Source organism: Pteropus medius, unplaced genomic scaffold (genome assembly GCF_902729225.1).
Source record: "Pteropus medius unplaced genomic scaffold, Ma_sr-lr_union100, whole genome shotgun sequence".
Taxonomy (NCBI): Eukaryota; Metazoa; Chordata; class Mammalia; order Chiroptera; family Pteropodidae; genus Pteropus; species Pteropus medius.
In genome coordinates, this window is record NW_024349225.1 from 6,525,690 (window position 1) to 6,543,488 (window position 17,799).

The window sequence follows — 17,799 nt, forward strand, 5'->3', positions numbered from 1 at the left end:
CTCATTTGTAAAATGAATTTTTTCAGTTCCTGACTCAAAGGGCTTTTGTGAGAATTAGTTAAGACAATGAATGTAAAAGATTTAATACTATTCCCAGCTATTAACAAGTACTCAGTACTAACTCTTCTTAAGTAAGTTGAAATTCTATTACTAAATGGCATTAGATACTGATCATGGAATCTTCATCTCTGAGGGTCTTTTACATTTAAATGGATTCTCCTCTATCTGAAATGGTTCACATGTCACCCTGCTCCAAAGTATAGAGTGGCTGTGTTACCTTTTCAGTGCTTCCGCAGCTGGAAATCTGCAGATGATTGTGGAACCCTTCCTACCACCTCCTGCCATGATACAGAGGGTCCTCATTGTGTAAAACTGGGTTACATGGAAGACTGTCCCTGGACAGAGATCTCTGACTTGTTATGCTTATAAAACTTGACAGGTTATATGGCATGGACTGGATGGACTCTAACAAGGATAAAGATAGTGTGTCCTTGCTGAATGGAGAGAGCGGAGTCTCTTCCCCAGCGAATACTCTAAGTAATCAGTCAGAGTTGGGAGGAAACTGGAGGGAACACTGGGATCCTGACATTAAGATTACTGAGTAGTCCCTAAAGAAGAGTTTTAAGCCTCTGCCCATAAGGCAGAACAGAATATTTAGCTTAAATTTTTCCAAAGAAAAGCCAGATCTCTCACAAGTTTACATGGAGGCAGGGGTGAAAGAAAAGGGCAAAAAGTGAGGTGGAAAGAGAATAGATCAAATGGATAAAAAACGAACAAAGCAACAGCCTTGTGAGGGGGTTAGATGCACGGACAGCTTGTTACAGCACAGTGTTATGAGCGTAGATGTGTATCGGGAGCCACGGAAGCGCAAAAGTTGGGCTCTAATACAGACCAGGCTAGGCCAGAGTGTAACATGGAGTTAAGGAAGAATTTCTGGAGGAGGCAATGGCTTTTGTTCAGTTTTGAGGTTAACTTGGTATGGAATATTAATCAGGGTGGCTCCAGGCAAATCTGTCAAAAGTACAGAGGCTTGAGAGAGAGTGTGGGGAACCTGGAGAACTGCAGGGAGTTCAGAAGCTCAATAACCAGTTCTAATCAGCTCCCTAATAATTAGGCAACCCTTTTAACCAGTCTCCTTTAATTTTGTTTACGAAGAAGCTAGGAGGGCTCTCTGACTGCAGCATGCAGCTGCTCTTCTCAGTTGTCCCAAGCAAGTCAATTCCTTGGCCCCTGACTCAGTTAAACAAAGTACTGCAGTTAGATGGACAAACTCTTTAGAAATCTCTTATCGTTATGTAAGCATGCCCTGGGGGACATCACACCCCGCCCTTAGTGGTTTATCACAGGACTTCACATAATGTCATCTCCTTAAGGAGCTGTGACAGTTCTGTTCTCTATGTCTTGCTAGATTCTAGTGATGTGTTAGAAGGCCTTAGAGATGGGCTTTCTGCAGGGCCTACCCTTAAGCTAGCTCCAAGAGTGGCTGAAACATAGAATTTAAGAGCGAAGTGGCAAGAAATATGGCTAGGTGGAGTATGAGTGGGAAATCAGGTTATAAAAATCTTTGAATGCTAAAAGTGGATAGAGGGAACCAAAGGAAGATTAGACTGTTGACATAAACTGAGCCATACAAATGAAGACTTGCTTATTTCTCATTGGTCTCTCATTTTTGGAGGTCAATAATCCTGCCTAATAGTTCCTTAATGATCTCTATGATTTCAGACACATGTTTGAGCATGTAGGAAGTAGTAAAGAATATGTTGGTTGATGGGTTCATGTGGGCTACCAAGAGAAGCTGTACATATTTTTAGAAAGAGACCCTTTGTATTGTAAAAAGTCAGATTCTTAAAAGGCTGAAAAGGTAGAGTCTGTATGTTTATCTGGGGTCTAAGATCCTCTCCAGTTCCTCCAGGCTATATTCTAAAAGTGTTTCTCTCAATTTCCCACTTTCTTTCACTAGGAGGCAGCATCATTCCCATTGCCCTCTGGGACAGGGATGCTTTGTCCTATAATAAGTAATATAAATGCAAATATATAATACACACATAAGTATATATTCCACCAATATGAACAAACACCTTATGTTTTGGTCTTGATTAACTGGTATCTTGGCCAGGTGGCCCCAAAGCTCAAGACAGAGGGTTCCGGAACATATAACTCTCTGACCTCCAACTATCCTTTGGGGAGCTACCCCATACACCAGTAAAAACTATTTTCTGCAAACCATCTGAATGGTAGATTGATTGTGCAAACAACAATTGGCAAGTTCAAAGATTACAGACTCCTATACTGAGTAAAGAGGGTTTAGATAAAGTTGGGATATTTTTTTCCTGTTGAGTTTTATGCAACCCTGGGTCCCTAGGGAGTTTCCACAGAATATTGGTTCAGGGTGTGCTGGCCTCTTGTGGTGTAGCTTTCTGTTTATTTCATAGCAGTTGCAGTATAGTGGCACTTGTGCTTATGCCAGCAGCTTGAAACCTTTTAGCAAACTAGAATGCCCTAGCAAGCAGCCAAGGTATGGTCCAAGCATGCTTTTCTAAGGGCCCAGGTTTTCAAGATTGCCTCTGCCAGTGGTGAAAGTAAAATTCAAGGAAACCTGTTTAATTTGATCATTTTGTCAATGTGGCAGTTACATGTTGTCTGGATGTCTCAGCTGTCCTGGAAAAGATTTGTCAGTCAGTTCGACAGAACTTCTCAAAACTTGTTACAGAAGAGGAGTTCAGGTTATTCCTGAGTCACAAAATGGGATAACTAAGGTCAAGGACATGGTTCGCCTCACTAAGACATACAGCCTCTGTCAAAATAAATTGTTAGGTTGAAGCCTCTTTAAGAAAGATTTGCTTTGACAGGTGACTGGTGCAAAGACCAAGATTACAAATTGCTACATGTGTGTGGGAGGCAGAGTTTTAGGAGGAAATCCCGCTTTTCTTCCTCTGAGCTTTACTGAAGTCCTTCCAGAGTTTTCAAAGGAAGAAGAGTCAGCACTATTCCTTCAATAAACATGTATTGAGCTTGAACTCTTGCCAGGGCTGAGGACACAAGGGGAGTAAGACTTGGAGTGCAAGTTGGACCATCATACTTGTTGCAGATGGGCTTGCACTGTGCTAAAGGGCACATGCAAAGACAGATTCTTTCCATGTGACACGTTCATGAGAATAAATAACAAAAAGGAAATACTACTTTTAAAAAGGAAAAAATCATTAAAACAAAACAAAAACATTGTTTTTGCCTCTGATTTTTGCAGCTGCTATTATAGTGGAAGAGTTACAGATATATAATAGAAGGTTATATCATAAAAATGATTATAATATAGATAATTGCCACCTATATAATATAGGTATTTTCCAAGTTACTGTGAGAATGCAGAAGTTATTGAGAAGAGTTTAACTCCTTTCCCACAGGGAATTGGCAACACTAATGACAGAGAAAGTCTGGTGAAATCACCTACTAGGAAGACTTGGCCTGTGTCAGGCAAATCTTATTCATTTACTCAACATTTATTGAGCACCTACCATGTGTTGTTAGCTTCTTGAGATTCATCATTAATAACAGGGAAGAATATTTCCGCCCTTGTATTCTAGCAAAGAAAACAGGCAACAATTAATAAAAGCACTTCCCCTTAAGTGACAGGTAGAAATCCAATTGCTTTTTGTTGTTAATGAGACTACTAAAAGCCACAGGACATCATATTTCTCGATCTTGAAGTCCGACTAAAACAATTATTGAACAGTTTGTTATAATCGCGATTGCCCCAAATATACATCCTAACGATGGTTTTAAATCAGTGTGGGCCTGTGGTATGCTGGTAAACATTGATAAATGGATCTAAGAAATAAATAATAAAAAATAAAGCCCTTGTTCGTAGCATTTGCTATTGTTTTTAAGGGGTAAATACTCTCACTGTGGCCATTTCAAATTACCAGTGAGATGTCACTGAATGCAAAGTTGAGAAGAGAAGTTCAGAGCGGCTCCTAAAAGCCCATGCAAGCTCGCCCCAGCACATCACTGAATGAGGGGCCATGAACAATGAAACATTCCAGCTGAGAAGCACCTTGGCCATCCTGGGAAAAATGTTTCTTGTTCTTGGTGTGTTACAATCAGTTCTGAGAGAGTTATCACAAGTAAATTGCTACACATACTATATTTTCTTAAATCACCTCTCTGATTCCACGAAAGTTTTTTGGGGAAAAAAAAAAGAAACATTAAACATACACAAAAATTATTTTATTTACTAAATAGAGCATGATATATCTGTATTCATATTCAATACTTAAAGATTCTCATTGACCATGGCAGTCATGCAGCACAATGTAGTGAAGAGCTGCTATTTTGGGGTGCTTTACTGCTTTTGCAGATTTAATATTGACCTTGAACTTGAGGTATATAGACTAATACCTGGATTTTGTCTGCATTTTCTATTTTATTAAACAGCTATTTTTTTTTTTCTTAATTAACTTGTATCAAGAATTGTTCAAGAATTGTTCAATAGTTCCTCTGGAATATCAGCCTGATTTTGTCAGACCTATGTCTGGAATCTGAGACCTAGTCCTTCATGATGTATGAGTCAGTTGCACCAAATTATTCCACCTGGACTTTTGCTGCCTCTGATTTCATTGCATGTCTCTCAACAACAAAACAAAATCCTATTCAGTTCTGGAGGACACCTGGTTGTTGCGTTATCGAAAACTGTGGAAGGGAATTCACCCCTCTCCTGACAAACTTTAATTCACTTCTCCTGACTGTGTCTGCCTAATATTTGCACATGGAGTAATTTTTCATTTCAAGGCTGAAATGTGGGGTAATATTTTGGTGAAGTTTTAAACAAATTTAGGGAGCCACATAAAGTAAAACTCAATTAAGCACCACATGTAGTCTAATTTTCTGGAAAAAAAATGTGAAACTATGAAGACATAATAGCAACCACAAAAACATAACCTTTGACTCCCAGAATCAAAACAATATTCAGTAGGTTAAGTATCAATATTCATCATAGTTGCAATGTTGCTGGCTTTCAAGGTGGAGGAAGGGGGCTGCCAACCAAGGGATGTGGGCAGCACCTAGAAACTGGAAGAGTCAAGGAAACAAATTCTCCTCTAGAGCTTCTGGAAGGAATGCAGTTCTGGTGACACCTTAATTTTAGCCCAGTGAGATCCATATCAGACTTCTACCCTATGGAACTGTAGGATAATAAACTTACGTTGTTTTAAGCTGCTAGGTTTATGGTAATTTGTTACAATAGTAATAGGAAAAGAAATGCACAGGTGTTCCTCTATGCTTCCTAGTCTCTCTGTGGCAATAGCATAGGTGGGCCCATGACACTGGTCATGGAATATGGGGGCGCATGATGAGCACCCCGTTCAGGCCTGGCTTCTGAATCCTTGTGCAGCGTACTGTCACCTCTCTCTCTGCTGGATTACACATCCGGATGTGAAAGGTCAGCAGAGGATCCCAAGGAGGCTCTAGTGGACAGCAGAGTCCCTGTTTGCAAGGACTCCGCAGTCACGTGTGGAGCAGAGTTGTCTGGGGGACTGCCCCTACCAAATGCACAAGGGTTAATTCCCTCAGTTTCGGATTCATTTTCCTGCAGGAGAGCTTATCCTGTTTTAATATCCTAAATCAGAGATTTAGAAACAAAATTTTTAAAAAAATAATTTGATATCGAAGTTTTGTTTTTTTTTTTAAGTCTAACTATTTTAAATGGACAAAGTTGAAACTTTGTTGGGCTTCCTTAGTCTTATGTTGTAATTTAGTGTTTTAAAATTTTAAGTAGCACAAGGGGAGCACTATAATAAAATTGCTTTGCTTAGGGCTCCTGAAAATCTTAACCCAGTTCTGCTTTTCCGGCCACCGAGGCACTCGCTGCTACACAGTGAAGACAGCTTGCAGGTTTCTTGCAGCGTCTTCTGGCCCTTTTCTAAATATGCCCTCTATTCCCGTGGATTACTACTTTTGTTCAGGGATTCTCTTTTCTTAGAATGTTTATTCCACCCTTTCCTTCAAGCTCAGTTCAATTCCATTACTTCCGAGAAGCCTTTCTAGATTCTCCAAGGAATAGTCAATTTTCTTTCTCTATGAGTCCACATATTCCTTCGTAATCCTTATTAATTTGTATCTGTCCCCTTCCCCTTCCCCTTCCCCTTCCCCTTCCCCTACATACAGATGCACACACTACAATGAGACTTTGAGAGGGCAGGTGCTATTCCTTGCTCACTGTGGTCCTCACCAAACCGTAGTGCTCTGAATGCAAGTAAAGTTCAATGCATTTGTAAATTTGAGTAAGAACACCTTTGGCTGGTGGCAGAGTTTCTTTGTTCGTTCATTTGTTTGTTTTATCAGACAAAGCATGCACTGCCTTTTAAATTATCACATGGGCTACTGGGCACTGTGCTGAATGCTGAGGTACTGTGTACACACTGTACACTCTGTACCCTGTGTAACTATCATATGTCACCAACTAGGACAGCTGCAAACCACATATAGAGCATCCCTACTATGTGCCAGGCTTTTAGCACAGGCCTCAAGTCGGCTTGAGCCTCTGGCCAAGCCTTCTTTTTCCAGGACTTCTGCCTTTTAGGGAAATGTAGCCTCCCCGCCTCTGGGAAGCAACCTTTTATTTGTTCATGTTTGTTTGCACATCAGGACTTTTTACTTTTAGGAATAGGCTGTTCCCATCTTTTTGGCACAGATCTCTGTCTTCCCACACATTATTTATGATGTAACTTAGAATCTATTTTATAGAATTAAACTCAATTCAATTTTGAAATTGTGCAAGAGATCTACCCCACCCATTTTCTTTCCATTAAAATGCAAGAGGGGTGTGTTGGAGCATTTTATTAAGGGACCCTGGCGCTAACCCCAGCCCATTTCCCCATTTCCTTACGGCTCACTGAAAAGGGTGGGAGAGAACAGGAAAAAGGAAACTTATTCTTTCCTGAGTGATTGTTTGGCCAATCCACAGGGACCTTACCATCCTACACCCATCAGGGAAGCAGCATTTGTAGGGTCATCCTAGGGGCAGGGTGGGATGTCACGCTGTGATGAATGGGAGGTGGAATTTGGCCAACAACAAGGAGAGTGTGATAAGAGATGAGATAATTGTTAGAGCATTAGACTTTGAGAATAGTATCCAGGTCTGTTCTATGTATCCCAGGTATCAACACAATAACTTGACTTACTGACTGCTCCATAATGTTTAAATGGATGTTAAATGAATGACGGAATGAATGAATGTCATATTTTTGCTTCCTTCTCCAAATGCTCTTTATAAAAGCATCTCATTCATGCCTCCTCTATAAATCAGGAATTTGGCAAGACATGCAGTTCATACTCTGGAATCATTCTGCTTAAGCACAAAGACCCCAGGGGCTCGGGTGTTGGGTGAAAAAAAAGCACAGGTTAAGGGGAAAGAATGGAGTAGGGTCTTTCTAGAACCTTTTCAAGTAGGCTAGAGCCCCACTTCTCTGTTTGGTTAGTTTTAGGCTTCTCTGCCATCCTTCTAACATGTTGAAAGCTCGTTGAGAACAAGGAACAGCAGTGTATGATGATGGTTAAATATTCTGCAATCTGCAACTCTGGCTTCTAGTCTTGGCTCTCCACTGACAATAGCAGGTCACTTAACCACCCTGCCTTCAAGTTCTCATCCATAAAATGGGGATATTAGTACCTATCTCATAAAGTTGCTATAAAGACTAATTTATATATTATTGACATAAAGTACTCAGCCCAGCCCTTGGGGCATAGTCAGCTCTGAATAATTTGGAGCTATTATTATAATTAGCTCAAGGCTTAGCACACAGAACTTCATAGACGTTTTTTTGATTGCCTGATTGAAATAGAACCTGACTTGGAGAAAGCAGAACAAATCAGAAGTAAACAATCCATCAAGATTCCTTCTCTATCTGTGGTCATGGTGCAGTTCAATCTTCTGTCTTGGCTTGGTCGTTTCTCCAAATGAGAGCAATTTAGGGCTCTTTACTGTAAGGAAAACGGGTATATTTTCAGGGATAAGTTACGATTTCAGAAAGCCTTCTGCAGGGATGGTTTTCAGGGAACTCATTCTTGGCAAGTGACTTAAAGAACTTGAAGGGTGTTTGAAGAGCTATTTTTTACCTTCATTAAGGGCAAAGGTGAGAGGAAACGGAATCCAGTGGCAGCTGGGGCACTTCTTGCTAGACAGGAAGAAGTTCCTGGAAGCGATTTAGTCTCCTCAGGAGGGAAGGTAATATAATATAACAAAATGCACTCATTTATTGGGTGAAGTTTGATGAGTTTTAACAGATGAATTCACTCGTGTAACTACCACAATTAAAATATAACACACTGAACTGACAGGTATTGAGGAAAAGCTAATATCTTTGGTCAATTTGTCTTAAACCCGTGATTTATTCCACTCATCAGCAGTGCAACTGAGTCTTTCCACCAGGTGTGCCTAGTTTATACGTGCACTAACTCTGCTACTCAGCCTTCTCAGTGCCAGACACTGTCAGGAACTCTCAACAGTGATACGATTATGGGGTTTGTTGGTTTGACACTGGGACAGTAGGGGAGAGGGTGACAGAAGGAACTAGGATGGGAGTTCCAAAAGCAAATATTGCCATTTTAATAAGTTCGCCAGCTCTCAGAGAGAAGACTTGTGATTCTATCCTTGTGGACCACAGAAGTTCCCACATCTCTGTCTCTTGTGGGACTTGCTTTGTGTTATCTATCTTGGTATCCCCACTACCCAGCCTGGAGCCTGGTGAACGGTCAGTACTCCATAACTGCTTATTGCACTGCATTGACTATCACCCGTCCTAGCCTTGGAAAATTGCTCAAGGGATCTGAGTTGGAACAAAGGTCAGAAATAATGGAGCCCAGACTCCTGCAGGATGCAGGAATTCCCTTCCATTGTAAATCAGAGTGCCGTGATTTAAAGCACAGGATCTGGAGACAGACTTCCTGGGTTTGAGTCCTAGCTCCATTATTTCAAATTCCATAAACATAGCCAGATTACTTAACTTTTGTGTGCCTCAATACTTTATAGGGATTTTGTAAGATTTTTAACAAGATAATATATGTATACTGTTTAAAACAATACCTAGTACATAGGAAGTGCTCAGTAGATGCCAACCATCATTATTATCAATTATTATATCAGTGACAGAAATACAATGAGGCAAACCTATCTTATAATTTCCATTCATTGATCTCAAACCTGTCTTCACATGAAATCTTTCAGAGCCAAAGACAGCTCTTAGAGGCCTCAAGAGCCTTTTCTACAGTTATATACTCACACTTCTCTCCAGTCATGCTTTCTCATTCTACAGGGTCTTCAGATCTTTATCCATTCCCTTAAAGGCTTCTAGTTGCGCATGGGGAATGCCCCAATTGAACACAATCTTAGTGCAGTTTGTTCAGGAAAAGGGCAGTGTGGGCTTACTCCTTATCCAAATAGGCACTGTTCCAACTCAAAGACAGATTTCTGGGTCTCTTTGAGGAGATGGGGGTTATGAACTGGTTGCCTACCTAGCTATCATTTTCTGTTATACATACACTCATTTACTCTGAATCTTAACTCTTTTTATTGAGGTTGGGGTGTTAAGTTCTGTATGGCATAACTCTTCCCTCCCCCTACATGGCTGCTGCTCTGGGAGGGGATCAAAGTGGGTTCAGGCCATCTAGGGCTATCCTAGTGCCACAAAACCCACCTTCAATATTTGGAGCAGGGAAAGGGCTGTTCAGAGTGACCCAGGAAATTCTTTAGATCCTATATAGCGGCTTTTCACACAGTGAACCTAGAGAGCCCTGACCTGTCCACCTAGAAAGACAGAGAACTTAGGCCGAAACCGGAATGCAGTTTAGAGTCTGCACCTGGTATCTAGACTCTCAGTGGTCACGCTTTCATCCTGAGCTGCCTGTTTCTCCCTTCTCACATCTCTATTGCTCCTCCCTGCTTGTCTCCTCAACCTGAGCTCTCTCTCTCTAAATCCTAAAACACCTACACTTAATTATTTGCTTCTCTCCATATATTTTAGGCTCTGCTGCCCGATTCCCCTTCAGATATTAAGTTCTCTCAATAATAATGTTTATTGAGCATTCACTATTTACCAGGCTATTTTACATGCAATATGTCATTTAAGCTTCATAATGACCCCATGAGGCTGATGTTATTGGCTCCTTTTTACAAGTAAAGAAGATAGGGTTCGAGAGGTTAAATATCTTGTCTAAGATCACCCAGCTGGTAGTGGTGGCACTGAGACTGGTACCAGTATCTCTGACTTCAGATCAGTAATGCCTCTCCCAATAGGAACCCTCTAGTAATCAATAATCCCCTCCCACCAGGTATCTCAGGATTCAAACAGAGAAGGAGAACCGCTTTGCATTATGAGACAAGGGGTTTATTATGAAATATTAGATCTCACAGAACTATAGGAGGAAAAGAGAAAGAGTCAGTAATACAACCGAGCATGTCCCACTGCAGAAGTGGAACCCCAAAGGGAAGCACATGGGACATCCATAGGACACTGTGCTTTCACTGCCAAGCATCTGGTGAGGGGCCTTGACCCTTGGTCAGCAGGATCAGGAGCTGGAAGATTAGCAGAATGCGAAGCTGTTGACAGCAAGGACAAATTAGAATCTTCCAGCACCTCTCCATCTGTCACCACATTTAATCATGATGACCTTCAGAGGTCATCACACTGCTTCACTTCAGTCTTCTAAATCTCATTCAGACTTCTCTTGCACAACCGTAACCCAGAACCATACAGGGAGCGGAGTTCTGGGAAACACTGCCGGGTTAACCAAGTCGACATGTGCAAACCGCCCCATGTGGCAAACTCTGTAAACCTTTTCCCATGTGTAACTCTCAAAGCAGCAGGGTACACCATCCATTGGAGAGCCCAGACATTACTCAGGATTCTTCAAGTACCAGTAATGCTTGCACAGTCCAGTGCATTGCCTTTGATTGTAATTCAGAGACTTGGTATGTGGCTAATATGCATTTACTTTCTTTTCCTATGTCAGAAGATTAGAGGAAGGCTTACCACTTCAGTTTTAACCATAGGTTTAAAATGAAAAATGAACAAACAAGTTAATTAGAAAAAAAACTCATCGGAGACAGGCAAGGTGATGAATTTTTCAAGCATTGGAGCATAGATGACAATTAGTGCTGGGTATGGATTCTATTTAAAACAAAAGGAAGTAAAGTTTTAAAATATTCTTCAGTCGTGGTATGCCAAGGATTCTAACAAAGACAAAACATCCTTAAAACACCGGACAAGTCACCCAATGTGTTTGTCAAGGCTCAACCAGCTAGAAAAGGCTGTGCTTTCTTGCAGGGAGAATTCCTGACTGTGGCTTAATGGTAGCAATCACCACACCAATAGGTTCATATTAGATGCTCACCATCAAAACCAGTATAGACAAATGAGAGTGACGACTGGGTCTGGAACCCTAAAGTTTTCGCCTCTCCTGCCTGCCTCACTTGTATACACTGTCCTTGCACTGAATCCCTTCTCTGCTGCCTCAGATCAACACTATCTTCTATTGGTTTCATTGTCAGCTGGCTAAGAAATTCTCTCCAGCAAGAATGCTAATTTTCCTCGAACACGCAAATTTCCGTAGCTATTTAAAGAAGAAAAGCTGGCTTCTGTGAGATTGCGTGCATAGGCAGAAGGAAGACAGGTGCCGTGAGATGAGCAGGTTGGCCCCCCACTCTGGAGCACCATTCATTCACTTATGATGCAGTTATTTATTGAGCATCTACTCTGTACCAGGCACTGTATTAGGTTATATGGATACCATGGAGAATAAGATAGATGGCTTTTATCTTTTCTGGACAATGCCATTTTTAAATACTCTGCCGTATTTTCCATGAAAATAAATTCAGGTCTGTTAGACCTTTGTCTGAGACTGAATTTGGAAAATAGAGTGACATATTTATTCCTCTCTATTTTCTCATTTTAGATGCCTTCATCCTTACCCTACTACAGGCCTTATCTAGCCTGTCAGTAGATAGAGAGCACGGTCCTGTGCACCATTGTCTATTTCTCCAAAATTCGTTGTCATTGACTTTTGGAAAGATAAGACTAAGGGCAGCCGTATCCCCCAGTGGCAAAAACTGCAGAAACACCAGTAACAATGTCCTACTGCCTATAACCAGATGATAGAGCTCTCACCTTTTTTCACAGGCTCAGGTTGTAAGTCTCCTTGGCAGACAACATCTATCTGCAAAAAATAAAGTAAAATAAAATGAAAGAAAGGAAAAAAAGAAGAAGAAAACATAAACATACACACAGCCACACAAACTTAAAAAATCTCAAAATGATAGAGTTAGTGATACGGATTCAATTGGGACAGAAGTTCTCAAAGCATCTGAGAACTAGCAATAGCCCTGAATCTGATCACTACAATGTTCCATTTTCACTCAGACATTCCCAAATTCCAAGGACTTTGCAGCAATACTCGCTACATTCTGAGGTGTCAGCAGATGGTCCCAGTGAATATTCAATTAAACATGTTTTGCGGCCTCAGCTGGACTTTCTATTTCATGTGATAAATGCTATTTTTGAAGCTAATACAAAGTATAAAGAGAACCCAGTTGTGAACACTGTTATTTTATTCCACTAAATATAAAATGCCATTAAAATCTAGATAAAAACATGGAATATTGCCCACATGAAAAAAAAAAAAAAAGGAGAGAAAAGAGCTGTTGAACTCTGTGGCAAAGCCAGTCTATTTATTAGAACTTAAGAGGATGAAAATGATAAGCTGGAGTGATTTGAAGGAGGTGGGCTTGGGAGCAAAGGCCATTTTTCAGTATCCCAAGTGCCTTGGGATGATGCGTTGAGGAAATTGAAAAAGATGATCTTTAAACATTGTTCCAGCATAACATTCTATAGCTGGGAACTAAAGGTAATGGTAACCTGAACTATTTGGTTTCCATATTGTACCCTATGGACTCTGGTGGTGGCAATTTCCATTATATATCCTGGAAGCCACGATCTTGTTATTGCCCGAGTATCTGCATGATGGAGCACAGAAAGGTCTACCTCCTTTTATATTAGTGGCACATCTGTGAGAAGACGGGTAGAGAAAGGATATAGAAACAACTTCAGAAGCCTAAGAATGCTGTAAAAGAAATGTATTGGATGACTTTCTTAAACATATATACCGCATTAGGGAGTGTTCTGGAGTCTGTACAGACAGGCATTATTTTTTTCTAAATTTACTTTAGTTTCTGATCCCCAGAAAATGTAATTGTTTCAACACAATCTGCCAAAAATAATGGGTGTTTTCACGGTGTCCAGTACTTGTCACAACATTATTCGTGCTTTCCCACAACATCTCAGTGAAGGTCAATTACACTCATTCTGGACTGAAGTGGCCAGTAAACACACACTTCCTCACACAGGCTACCTTCCTTCAGAACTCTTTGATATGCACAGGAAAACAAACAAACAAACAAAAAACAAAAATAAAACAGAAACAAAGCAAGAGATTCCAGTATTGTTTCCCAGCTCCCCAGATAAAGCAAGAAAGATGGAATCAGAAGCTGGAGGGGTAATTGGGTTCCAGAGGTTCTGAAAAGTCCAGGTGACACCGTATGTGCCCTCAAACATTACCTGGCTTTTTAAAAAAATTATTTATTATTATTATTTATGCCTACGGCACCTGGTCTTCTTAGGTGTTCTCTTATCCAAGTACTAACCAGGCCCAACTCTGCTTAGCTTCCGAAATCAGACATCGAGCTTGTTCAGAGTGGCATGGCCATAGACCATGGACTGTGTGTGGCTCCACTGGGGCACGAACCCAGGACCTTCTGCATGTAAAGCAGACATGCTAACCACTACACAATGGAACGATGTCCAAACATTACTTGACTTTTAATTTCCCTCAAAAAACTGTCACATGGTCTGTGCACTCCTCTCCAGACTGAAATGTTTAAGAAGACTTTAGAGTTTCCTGTTTTTACCTTCTCCTGATCTCCCGAATTTGATACAATTTGATAATTTTTTTGCGGTGGTATCCAAGAAGGACAGACTTAGCTTATGCCCATATTCACCGTTTCTGTTGAAGGACACATACATGATCTGGGCATCTCCTGCTGACCTTGGCAGGTGACTGATCACTCCTGCACACTGGTTTCGCAACTGGTTCCTGTGTTGCCCCATCAGGCTCTTTCTCTCTGAGATGAAAGAGAAATTGACTCGCCTGAAGAGTCACTAGCAGAGAATCTCACCCATGGTTAGCCCTCTGGACCAAGCGATTTGGTGTTAAAGGCTAGAGCAGAACACACACTGCAGCATTTTTCAAACTGCAGATCAAGACCCATTAGAGTGTTCTGAGCAAATTTCATTGATTACAACCAGCATTTAAAATGTGCAATTGAATAGAACAAAACTGAGGAGGAGGTAAAATATTATGGTGCCCTGCATGTACTAAGGACGAGTGTTATTTGGTGAAACTGTTGTTTTAGTTATGTAAATTCATCAACGTGAATGCACACATTTATGTCATGATGTAAAATGCATTTCATTCTGTGGGGCTGCAATCGAAATACTTTGAAAGCTATCAAAATGTAAATTGAAATTCGATTTCACTATCTGCAAAACTTGTCGCTAAGTGACAAGTATATTGTTTATTTATGGGAACAGAGAGAAATACTTTAGTTATGAACTGCCTAAACCCAGTGACTCTAAGAACCTACATTTATTTCTCTTAGGAAGTCTGCTGCCATATGCTATTCAGGAGATGCTCTGTGGTTCAGCCACTTTCCTCTCCTTCTGTTCCTTCCACTGCTCTCAGGAGGTGTAGGAATCAGAACTGGTGAGGGAAATCAGAGGGTGAGAGCAGATTCTATATCCCTCTGATAACATCCACTGAAAAAAATTTGTTGTAATGTCTGCCTACAAGGTCAGAAAATGGTAACCGTCACGTAATAAGGCTGGAGGAGAGCTGCTCCTGCAAAGAGGCAAACAGAAACTTCATCCACTTCTTGGACATCACTTTTCTTCATGCTTCTGCTGTTTTTATTATTATTATTATTATTATTATTATTATTATTATTATTAATTATTGTAAAATGTACACATTATGAAATTTACCATTTTCACCATTTTTTTATAAAAGACCTTATTTTTAAGACAAAATAAATAGCACAAACACGCATCCGAATGCAAGTGAGAGAGTTCACTGGACTTTTTTTTTTTTAAAGAGAAAGCTGCACTCAGGTGTCATTTAAAACCAGAACCATCGAAGAGATGCCTGCTGCTTGCAGTGACCCAGCTACAACATGTGCTTGTCTAAGAGATCCTTCTGTGAGAACAAACGTGGGAATGCAGGACAAGAGTAAAGAGATACAAAGCTGAATGGCAGGTGGGCGAAAGCTTTAAGACTCGTTTCTCCACTCTAATATGCTCTCTCTCTGCTTCGGGGCATTAAAGTAACTACCGGGTTACCTCACAAGGAACTCTACTATCAAAGAACATTTTAAAAGTCTAAAATAGATTTGAGGTTATTACTAAATTTATATGAGGAGGTCAGTGGGGATAAAAAACAGTTTTTGTTCTCGAAAACCAGGTTTCACACATTGGCGGGCACTAACTCCAGTGATGTGTGCCTGCAGTAGGAAAGGAGAAAATGATGTTAAGAAAGGCTGTACAGAAACTCTTGTTCATTGACTTCTCGGTCTCCATGTAGATCAGCTTCATCGATCATTTCCTGCAGCTCCTCATCTCTGAGGTTCTCACCTAGCTTCTCGGTTACGCATTTTAGATTTTTGAGCAATGCCATCCCAGTTTCATCACCATCGAAGAGCTTGAAAACTTTCAGGGTTTCTTCTTTGGTATCTTTCTCAGACATTTTCTGAGACATCACAGTCAAAAAGTCACTAAAGTTCATTTATCCTGTCCTTTCCTTATCAATTTCACTTATCATTTTCTTCATCTCCTCTTTCTTGAGTTCAAAGCCCAGAGCCTTTATTGCCACCGTAAGTTTCTTAACATCTATAGTCCCAGTTCTATCAGCATCAAAGAGACCAAAAGCTTCCCGAATTTTCTGTGTCTGTGCTTCAGTAAGCTCTGGCTTAGGACTCATTCATTTCGCTGGGCAACTGATGCCATGTTTGCCATCTTAAAGTTAGAGGCCATTGCCAGCACACTTCTCTGGCCTCTGTCAAGGTAACTGATGTACACTCATTTTCATCATTTTTAAGTGTACAGTTCAGTGGCATGACATACATTCACACTGTGGTGCAGCCAACATCACCATCCATCTCCAGTACTTTTTCATCATCTCCAACAGAAACTCCATACCCATCAAACAAAACTCCCATTTGCTCCTACCTTCAGCTTCTGCAGACCACTGTCCTATTTTCTGTCTCTATGAACTTGACTACTCTAGGTACTTCATGTAAGTATGATTATAATATTTGTTCTTTTGAGACCGGCTTATTTCACTTAGCATGTTTTCAAGGTCTATCCAAGTTGTAACATATGTCAGAATGTCATTCCTTTTAAAGGCTGAATAATATTCTGTGTTCTATATGTATTCAGATGTTATTTTTAAAAATATGTATGCTTTTCCCATGGCATTCAGTATATTATGCTCATTTTGGACCAGAAGTGGAAGGAAGAATGCTAAGAAACTAACATTGTCTATTAGAGACCTGAAGAAAGTGGATTGAAAATCTCACAGCCAACACTGTCTGGTGGCTGACTTCTCTGGCTCTCTTTTGCTGACTCTGGAAGTTTTTAAAAGGTTAGAACAACATGCTTTTTATATTTTTTTTCTTTTTTAAGAATGCCAAACTTAAAAACCTATTGATTTGTTCCCTTTGGCCCCTATCCACTACAATAGAACCCAGCTTCCCTTGAAAACAAGCTGACTCCCTTCTCAGGGCTGCAATTTAGCATCTATTAAGGGAAAGCAAGAGAATGTGTCTGATTTGATTCTTTTGTTTCTTTCATTAAAAACTCCCCATTTCTTTAATGTAACTTAACTGTGATTTGGAAGGCAGACATTTTGTTATGTGCCGCTCCCCAATTTTCTTCATTTATCCATATTCTAGACCATCTAGATGCTTGGTAGGAATATGAACAGGACATTCATACTGAATGGAATTGTTAGAAAAGAGACCGGAACAAGAACAGGGCAGAGTCCTCCTCATGTTTAGGTATCTGATGTCATTATACCCAATGACTCAGTGACAAATTCAGGTGTAGAAAGCAGCTTGGGTAGGAGACACGGACCAGGGAGAATTTCCCATGAGTGTGTCTACAGAACCTGAGCTGTGGCTGGAGTCTTTCACCTTTGTTCATGCGCCAATCCAGTTCTGGTCATTACTCACTCATTCTAATGATAGCTAACATTTTTGAGCTCTTACTATGGGCTGAGCTATTTTCTAAATGCTTTTCATGTATTCTCTCATTTAATTTTCACAGTAACCCTATGACAGATTCTACTACAGTCTCCAGTTTATAGATGTGGACAGGTCAAGTAATTTGTGTGAAGTCATTTAGCTAATAAATCGTAGAGCTGAGATTCCAGCTCAGGCTGTGGGAATCCAGAGCCTACACTCTTCAGCTCTCTTCTTTGCTGACCCCATCAAATTCTTCAACTCAGAAGCCTAACTTGTGATCAAGCTCAGTCTTGTACATGCCCCCGAAGGATCTTGTTGGCCAATCTCTCTGGAGAGTAATTACAGAGACAGCAAGCACATAGCAATACTCAGAAGAAACACTGCATGTCCCTCTCTTTGCCATTTCATCCTGGGGGGCAATGTCCAGTACATTTAGCCTGAAGATAGCTCACTGAGGCAGT

At 40.6% G+C, this 17,799-nt stretch overlaps 2 pseudogenes; both read right to left on the reverse strand.

Moving 5' to 3' along the window:
- Positions 1 to 13,638: 13,638 nt before the first annotated feature.
- On the reverse strand, positions 13,639 to 13,754 carry LOC120617811 (uncharacterized; annotated as a pseudogene).
- Positions 13,755 to 14,893: 1,139 nt separating this feature from the next.
- LOC120617483 (centrin-2-like) lies at positions 14,894 to 16,127 on the reverse strand (annotated as a pseudogene).
- Positions 16,128 to 17,799: the final 1,672 nt, after the last annotated feature.